Source organism: Ranitomeya imitator, chromosome 4 (assembly GCF_032444005.1).
Source record: "Ranitomeya imitator isolate aRanImi1 chromosome 4, aRanImi1.pri, whole genome shotgun sequence".
Lineage (NCBI taxonomy): Eukaryota > Metazoa > Chordata > Amphibia > Anura > Dendrobatidae > Ranitomeya > Ranitomeya imitator.
This window is the reverse complement of record NC_091285.1, coordinates 19063435-19071463: the sequence shown is the minus strand read 5'-3', so window position 1 is coordinate 19071463 and position 8029 is coordinate 19063435.

The following is an 8029-nucleotide window of genomic DNA, read 5'->3' as shown; positions in this document are numbered from 1 at the left end:
CCAGCCGTCCCCTCCCCCAATCTATAGCTTAGGGTAAACAATGAAATGTGCATTTAGCCAGCCCCCTTGACTCCGGGCACTTCTCATGTGCCAACAAACAACATGCTAAGTCATACCCCTTGATCTATAAAATATGGTGGAACGAACAAATTGGACCGGCTTAGCTATTGCAATGCTCGTCAGCCAGCCCCCTTCATGCGCTGGACTGGAAGATGCTCCCGTAATTATATGTACTAATGTCCGCAGTCATCCAGTCACATACAGAGCTGAAAGTAGAAGATACCGAGGCCTGGAAATCAGAGAAAATGATACGCTTCCATATATAAAATATTACATTTCCCTCAAACAGCGGTATAAAGCGTGAAATGGCGGCAACCAGTGTAAAACGGAGGAGGGGGCTGCGTCATCAGATCACAGAGCGATCACTAAACAAGAAAACATAAGAAATACACAGATGGACATTCTGCAATATCAGACGGGAGATTCTACAAACCGCCTGGTGCAAAACCGCACAACAAGAAATGATCCGACCGAGCAACACAGGAAAAAAGGAAATCTATCATTACATCCTGTACGAACCTGACCAATCGCCTCATCTCTACACAAGGGGCGGTATTATAGTAGTTGTATTCTCGTACATAGGGGCAGTATTATAGTAGTTATATTCCTGTACATAGGGGGCGGTATTATAGTAGTTATATTCTTGTACATAGGGGCAGCATTATAGTAGTTATATTCTTGTACATAGGGGCAGTATTATAGTAGTTATATTCTTGTACATAGGGGCAGCATTATAGTAGTTATATTCTTGTACATAGGGGCAGCATTATAGTAGTTATATTCTTGTACATAGGGGCAGCATTATAGTAGTTGTATTCTTGTACATAGGGGCAGTATTATAGTAGTTGTATTCTCGTACATAGGGAGCAGTATTATAGTAGTTGTATTCCTGTACATAGGGGAAGTATTATAGTAGTTGTATTCTCGTACATAGGGGCAGTATTATAGTAGTTGTATTCTCGTACATAGGGACAGTATTATAGTAGTTGTATTCTCCTACATAGGGGCAGTATTATAGTAGTTGTATTCTCCTACATAGGGGCAGTATTATAGTAGTTGTATTCTCCTACATAGGGGCAGTATTATAGTAGTTGTATTCTCCTACATAGGGGCAGTATTATAGTAGTTGTATTCTCCTACATAGGGGCAGTATTATAGTAGTTGTATTCTCCTACATAGGGGCAGTATTATAGTAGTTGTATTCTCCTACATAGGGGCAGTATTATAGTAGTTGTATTCTCCTACATAGGGGCAGTATTATAGTAGTTGTATTCTCCTACATAGGGGCAGTATTATAGTAGTTGTATTCTCGTACATAGGGGCAGTATTATAGTAGTTGTATTCTCCTACATAGGGGCAGTATTATAGTAGTTGTATTCTCCTACATAGGGGCAGTATTATAGTAGTTGTATTCTCCTACATAGGGGCAGTATTATAGTAGTTGTATTCTCGTACATAGGGGCAGTATTATAGTAGTTGTATTCTCGTACATAGGGGGCAGTATTATAGTAGTTGTATTCTCCTACATAGGGGCAGTATTATAGTAGTTATATTCTCGTACATAGGGGCAGTATTATAGTAGTTATATTCTCGTACATAGGAGCAGTATTATAGTAGTTATATTCTTGTACATAGGGGGCAGTATTATAGTAGTTGTATTCTCGTACATAGGGGCAGTATTATAGTAGTTGTATTCTCGTACATAGGGGCAGTATTATAGTAGTTGTATTCTCGTACATAGGGGCAGTATTATAGTAGTTGTATTCTCCTACATAGGGGCAGTATTATAGTAGTTGTATTCTCCTACATAGGGGCAGTATTATAGTAGTTGTATTCTCCTACATAGGGGCAGTATTATAGTAGTTGTATTCTCCTACATAGGGGCAGTATTATAGTAGTTGTATTCTCCTACATAGGGGCAGTATTATAGTAGTTGTATTCTCCTACATAGGGGCAGTATTATAGTAGTTGTATTCTCCTACATAGGGGCAGTATTATAGTAGTTGTATTCTCCTACATAGGGGGCAGTATCTGAATTATGTTATTCCACTTATTTCCCCTGGAAATATATAACTAAACTGACAGATGGGCCGATGATGCCTTTGCCCTTACACAGTCTACCCTCATTGGACATTTAAGTAGTGTATAGATGCACGCAGTTGTCAGTGTATCCATATATTGAGGAATAACAGGGGCAGCACAGTGTTCTCTCCTGGGTAATGAAGTATTTTCTATACAGATCAGGAGATCGCTCAGCTCCGCTTTATACCCCCGTGTGCAGACAATACCTGGCCCCCCGGCTACAGGTACATGGTGCAGTGTTGTAATGATAGATTCCCCTTCATGACATTAATTCATCACATTCATCTCACACATTTCCTTTAGACAACACACATTTATAAAACAGTCTATATTCCGGTGGTCCGGTCTCTATTCTGGTGGTCCACGGTGGACTCAATGTCCAAAGATGTCGCTTCGGTAAAATGTAGTGTTCAATCAGAGACTTGATGCTCGTGGCCCCTCCATACCGGGCAGAGATCTCTGACCGATAAATCCCCCCCATATTAGATCGTAAATCTTCCATTTGACTCTCTCTCTCTCTCTCTCTCTCTCTCTCTCTCTCTATATATATATATACACATACACAGCATAGACACAGGGTCAATATATACAGATCAGAATCGGAGAGGACACTCCAGGAATGTATATGGGAAGGTGCAACCTGCATACAAAATGGTTTATAGGGTATGTAGACTATTGAAACCAGTATTGCTCCAATACAACTGTAATAAGAAAATATATTGTGGCCTGCGACACATTGGGGGTCTGTGTCCTGTAACAAGCTCTTATGGGACTAAGGTCTAAGCGTCTGTGTAGTACTGTAACCGCTAAGAGATGATTCCTGTAGACTGCGGTAACCACTAAGCTCTGTGTCACCAAGTAACTGTGTAACCACCAAGCTCAGTGCAGTGCCGCTACGTAACCCTGTAACCACAATCAAGCTCAGTGCCGCCATGTAATTGTGTAACCACCAAGCTCAGCGCCTCTACATAACGGTGTAACCACCAAGTTCGGCGCCTCTACATAACTGTCTAACCACCAAGCTCGGCGCCTCTACATAACTGTCTAACCATCAAGTTCGGCGCTTCTACATAACTGTGTAACCACCAAGCTCGGCGCCTCTACATAACTAACCACCAAGCTCGGCGCCTCTACATAACTGTCTATCCACCAAGCTCGGCGCCTCTACATAACTGTCTAACCATCAAGCTCAGCGCCGCTACATAACTGTCTAACCACCAAGATCAGCACCACCACATAGCTGTGTAACCACCAAGTTCGGCGCCTCTACATAACTAACCACCAAGCTCGGCGCCTCTACATAACTGTGTAACCACCAAGATCGGCGCCACCACATAGCTGTGTAACCACCAAGCTCGGCGCTTCTACATAACTAACCATCAAGCTCAGCGCCGCTACATAACTGTCTAACCACCAAGATCAGCACCACCACATAGCTGTGTAACCACCAAGTTCGGCGCCTCTACATAACTAACCACCAAGCTCGGCGCCTCTACATAACTGTGTAACCACCAAGATCGGCGCCACCACATAACTGTCTAACCACCAAGCTCGGCACCTCTACATAACTGTCTAACCACCAAGATCAGCGCCACCACATAGCTGTGTAACCACCAAGTTCGGCGCCTCTACATAACTGTCTAACCACCAAGCTCGGCGCCTCTACATAACTGTCTAACCACCAAGCTCGGCGCCTCTACATAACTGTCTAACCCCCAAGCTCGGCACCACCACATAGCTGTGTAACCACCAAGTTCGGCACGACCACATAACTGTGTAACCACCAAGCTCGGCACCACCATATAACTGTCTAACCATCAAGCTCAGCGCCGCTACATAACTGTCTAACCACCAAGATCAGCACCACCACATAGCTGTGTAACCACCAAGTTCGGCGCCTCTACATAACTAACCACCAAGCTCGGCGCCTCTACATAACTGTGTAACCACCAAGATCGGCGCCACCACATAGCTGTGTAACCACCAAGCTCGGCGCTTCTACATAACTAACCATCAAGCTCGGCGCCTCTACATAACTGTGTAACCACCAAGATCGGCGCCACCACATAACTGTCTAACCACCAAGCTCGGCACCTCTACATAACTGTCTAACCACCAAGATCAGCGCCACCACATAGCTGTGTAACCACCAAGTTCGGCGCCTCTACATAACTGTCTAACCACCAAGCTCGGCGCCTCTACATAACTGTCTAACCAACAAGCTCGGCGCCTCTATATAACTGTCTAACCAGCAAGCTTGGCGCCTCTTCATAACTGTCTAACCACAAAGCTCGGCGCCTCTACATAACTGTCTAACCCCCAAGCTCGGCACCACCACATAGCTGTGTAACCACCAAGTTCGGCACGACCACATAACTGTGTAACCACCAAGCTCGGCACCACCATATAACTGTGTAACCACCAAGCTCGGCGCCTCTACATAACTGTGTTACCACCAAACTCGGCGCCTCTACGTAACTGTGTAACCACTAAACTCGGCGCCACCACATAACTGGGTAACCGCTATGATCAATTTTGAAATTTGCTTAATTTTTATTATTAATTAAAGAAATAAATAAACGGCTTCTCTGGTGGACATACCCTTTAAATTATCACTGCTTGGGATGCAGCCAAGTGGTCAAATACTGTAGCTCTATGGTCACCGTGACGTAGACCTGCCATCTTCCCTGACCTCCTAAATGTCAATACTAGGCGTATGTGCCAATCAGGACTGCAGGAAAGCTGGGTAGTGTCACATCGACAACCATATTAGGGGGCACTTCACCTAGGCCAGGGTACTTATAGATCGAATACCCCATTAAACTACAATCTTTCGGGTCTGTCCCCGACGTACGATCCAGTCCATGAGTTATATCGAGCTCCACAAAACAAATTTACTAAAGTTTACTTTGGTCCAAGCAGTTGGCCCCCTTTAAAAACATTTCTCCATCTTTTATCATCATAGTTGGTCCCTATTTAAATTCTTAATTTATTTTTTGTGGGGTCAAACTTTTTTTTTGCCAAGAACTCTGCTTTTCTTTTACAAGAGCTCCAACCCCCTCCATAGTTACATTCCCATTGTCTGCAGCCACCACTAGAGGGCGCTCACAACCCGCTGTTTAACATGTAGCTCAGTGTATACAGGAAGCTCCTGAGCTCCCCCTAGTGGTGGCTGCGGGCAGACACAATCTGAATTATTAACCTCCATAAATTGTAGGGGATTTGAAGCTCTGCATCAGAAAAAGTAATAATGTATTGAAGAGATATATTTAAAAAAAATATATAATCAGCGCATAATTTAAAAAGTAATTAGATTAAAATAAAATCTGTTAGATTTTGTCAACTTAAAAAAAAAATAAAAAAAAATTGCGCCTACACTGTTTCTGGCACGGTCAATCCCACTTACAACAATGGAGCGGAGCTGTAATACCAGAAACAACCTCAGGGCAGGGGTGGCGCTGTTCTACAGTATTCTTGATAGTGTGAATTAGGAGAGACTTACTAATTCTATGTGTGGAGCGTTGCTTCCCTGTAATCACTGAGCGCCGATTTTCAAAGGCGTTGTCCAGAATTAGACCGGTATATTATAACAGAGGTAGAGCGCCCCCATCTGTCCATGGACTGTATTTGGAAGTGACGTTAATTCCCCAGTCATATACGTGAGGTCTGTGAGTGATGAAAAATCTCATCCCCTTCACCTGAATAATGCAAGATGCAATACCAGATCCAAACTGTGGAGAGGGAGGCGCTGTTCCTCCAGAGGAACAAAACAAAGACTGTTTTACTCTTATCTACTGGACAACGTCTTTAACAAAACCGGCTTCATACAAAGCGCTGAACCCGAGGGTGAATGTGCAAAGTGTTCACCTATAGAACTTCTATTATATAATCACTGACGCATATTTAAAGGGCATGTCCACATCTGACCATCACAGTACAGTGTACGGAAACCGACTACCGAAGAGGGTCAGGCATTCTGTAAATTACTGTACTGACCCGAGTTACATCCTGTATTATACTCCAGAGCTGCGCTCACTATTCTGCTGGTGCAGTCACTGTGTACATACATTACATTACTGACCCGAGTTACATCCTGTATTATACTCCAGAGCTGCGCTCACTATTCTGCTGGTGCAGTCACTGTGTACATACATTACATTACTGACCCGAGTTACATCCTGTATTATACTCCAGAGCTGCGCTCACTATTCTGCTGGTGCAGTCACTGTGTACATACATTACATTACTGATCCTGAGTTACATCCTGTATTATACCCCAGAGCTGCACTCACTATTCTGCTGGTGCAGTCACTGTGTACATACATTACATTACTGATCCTGAGTTACATCCTGTATTATACCCCAGAGCTGCACTCACTATTCTGCTGGTGCAGTCACTGTGTACATACATTACATTACTGATCCTGAGTTAGATCCTGTATTATACCCCAGAGCTGCACTCACTATTCTGCTGGTGCAGTCACTGTGTACATACATTACATTACTGATCCTGAGTTACCTCCTGTATTATACTCCAGAGCTGCACTCACTATTCTGCTGGTGCAGTCACTGTGCACATACATTACATTACTGATCCTGAGTTACATCCATGTACACAGTGACTGCACCAGCAGAATAGTGAGTGCAGCTCTGGAGGATAATACAGGATGTAACTCAGGATCAGTAATGTAATGTATGTGCACAGTGACTGCACCAGCAGAATAGTGAGTGCAGCTCTGGGGTATAATACAGGAGGTAACTCAGGATCAGTAATGTAATGTATGTACACAGTGACTACACCAGCAGAATAGTGAGTGCAGCTCTGGAGTATAATACAGGATGTAACTCAGGATCAGTAATGTAATGTATGTACACAGTGACTGCACCAGCAGAATAGTGAGTGCAGCTCTGGAGTATAATACAGGATGTAACTCAGGATCAGTAATGTATGTACACAGTGACTGCACCAGCAGAATAGTGAGTGCAGCTCTGGGGTATAATACAGGATGTAACTCAGAATCAGTAATGTATGTACACAGTGACTGCACCAGCAGAATAGTGAGTGCAGCTCTGGGGTATAATACAGGATGTAACTCAGGATCAGTAATGTAATGTATGTACACAGTGACTGCACCAGCAGAATAGTGAGTGCAGCTCTGGAGTATAATACAGGATGTAACTCAGGATCAGTAATGTAATGTGTGTACACAGTGACTGCACCAGCAGAATAGTGAGTGCAGCTCTGGGGTATAATACAGGATGTAACTCAGGATCAGTAATGTATGTACACAGTGACTACATCAGCAGAATAGTGAGTGCAGCTCTGGAGTACAATACAGGATGTAACTCAGGATCAGTAATGTAATGTATGTACACAGTGACTGCACCAGCAGAATAGTGAGTGCAGCTCTGGAGTATAATACAGGATGTAACTCAGGATCAGTAATGTAATGTATATACACAGTGACTGCACCAGCAGAATAGTGAGTGCAGCTCTGGGGTATAATACAGGATGTAACTCAGGATCAGTAATGTAATGTATGTACACAGTGACTACATCAGCAGAATAGTGAGTGCAGCTCTGGAGTACAATACAGGATGTAACTCAGGATCAGTAATGTAATGTATGTACACAGTGACTGCACCAGCAGAATAGTGAGTGCAGCTCTGGAGTATAATACAGGATGTAACCCAGGATCAGTAATGTAATGTATGTACACAGTGACTACACCAGCAGAATAGTGAGTGCAGCTCTGGGGTATAATACAGGAGGTAACTCAGGATCAGTAATGTAATGTATGTACACAGTGACTGCACCAGCAGAATAGTGAGTGCAGCTCTGGGGTATAATACAGGATGTAACTCAGAATCAGTAATGTATGTACAC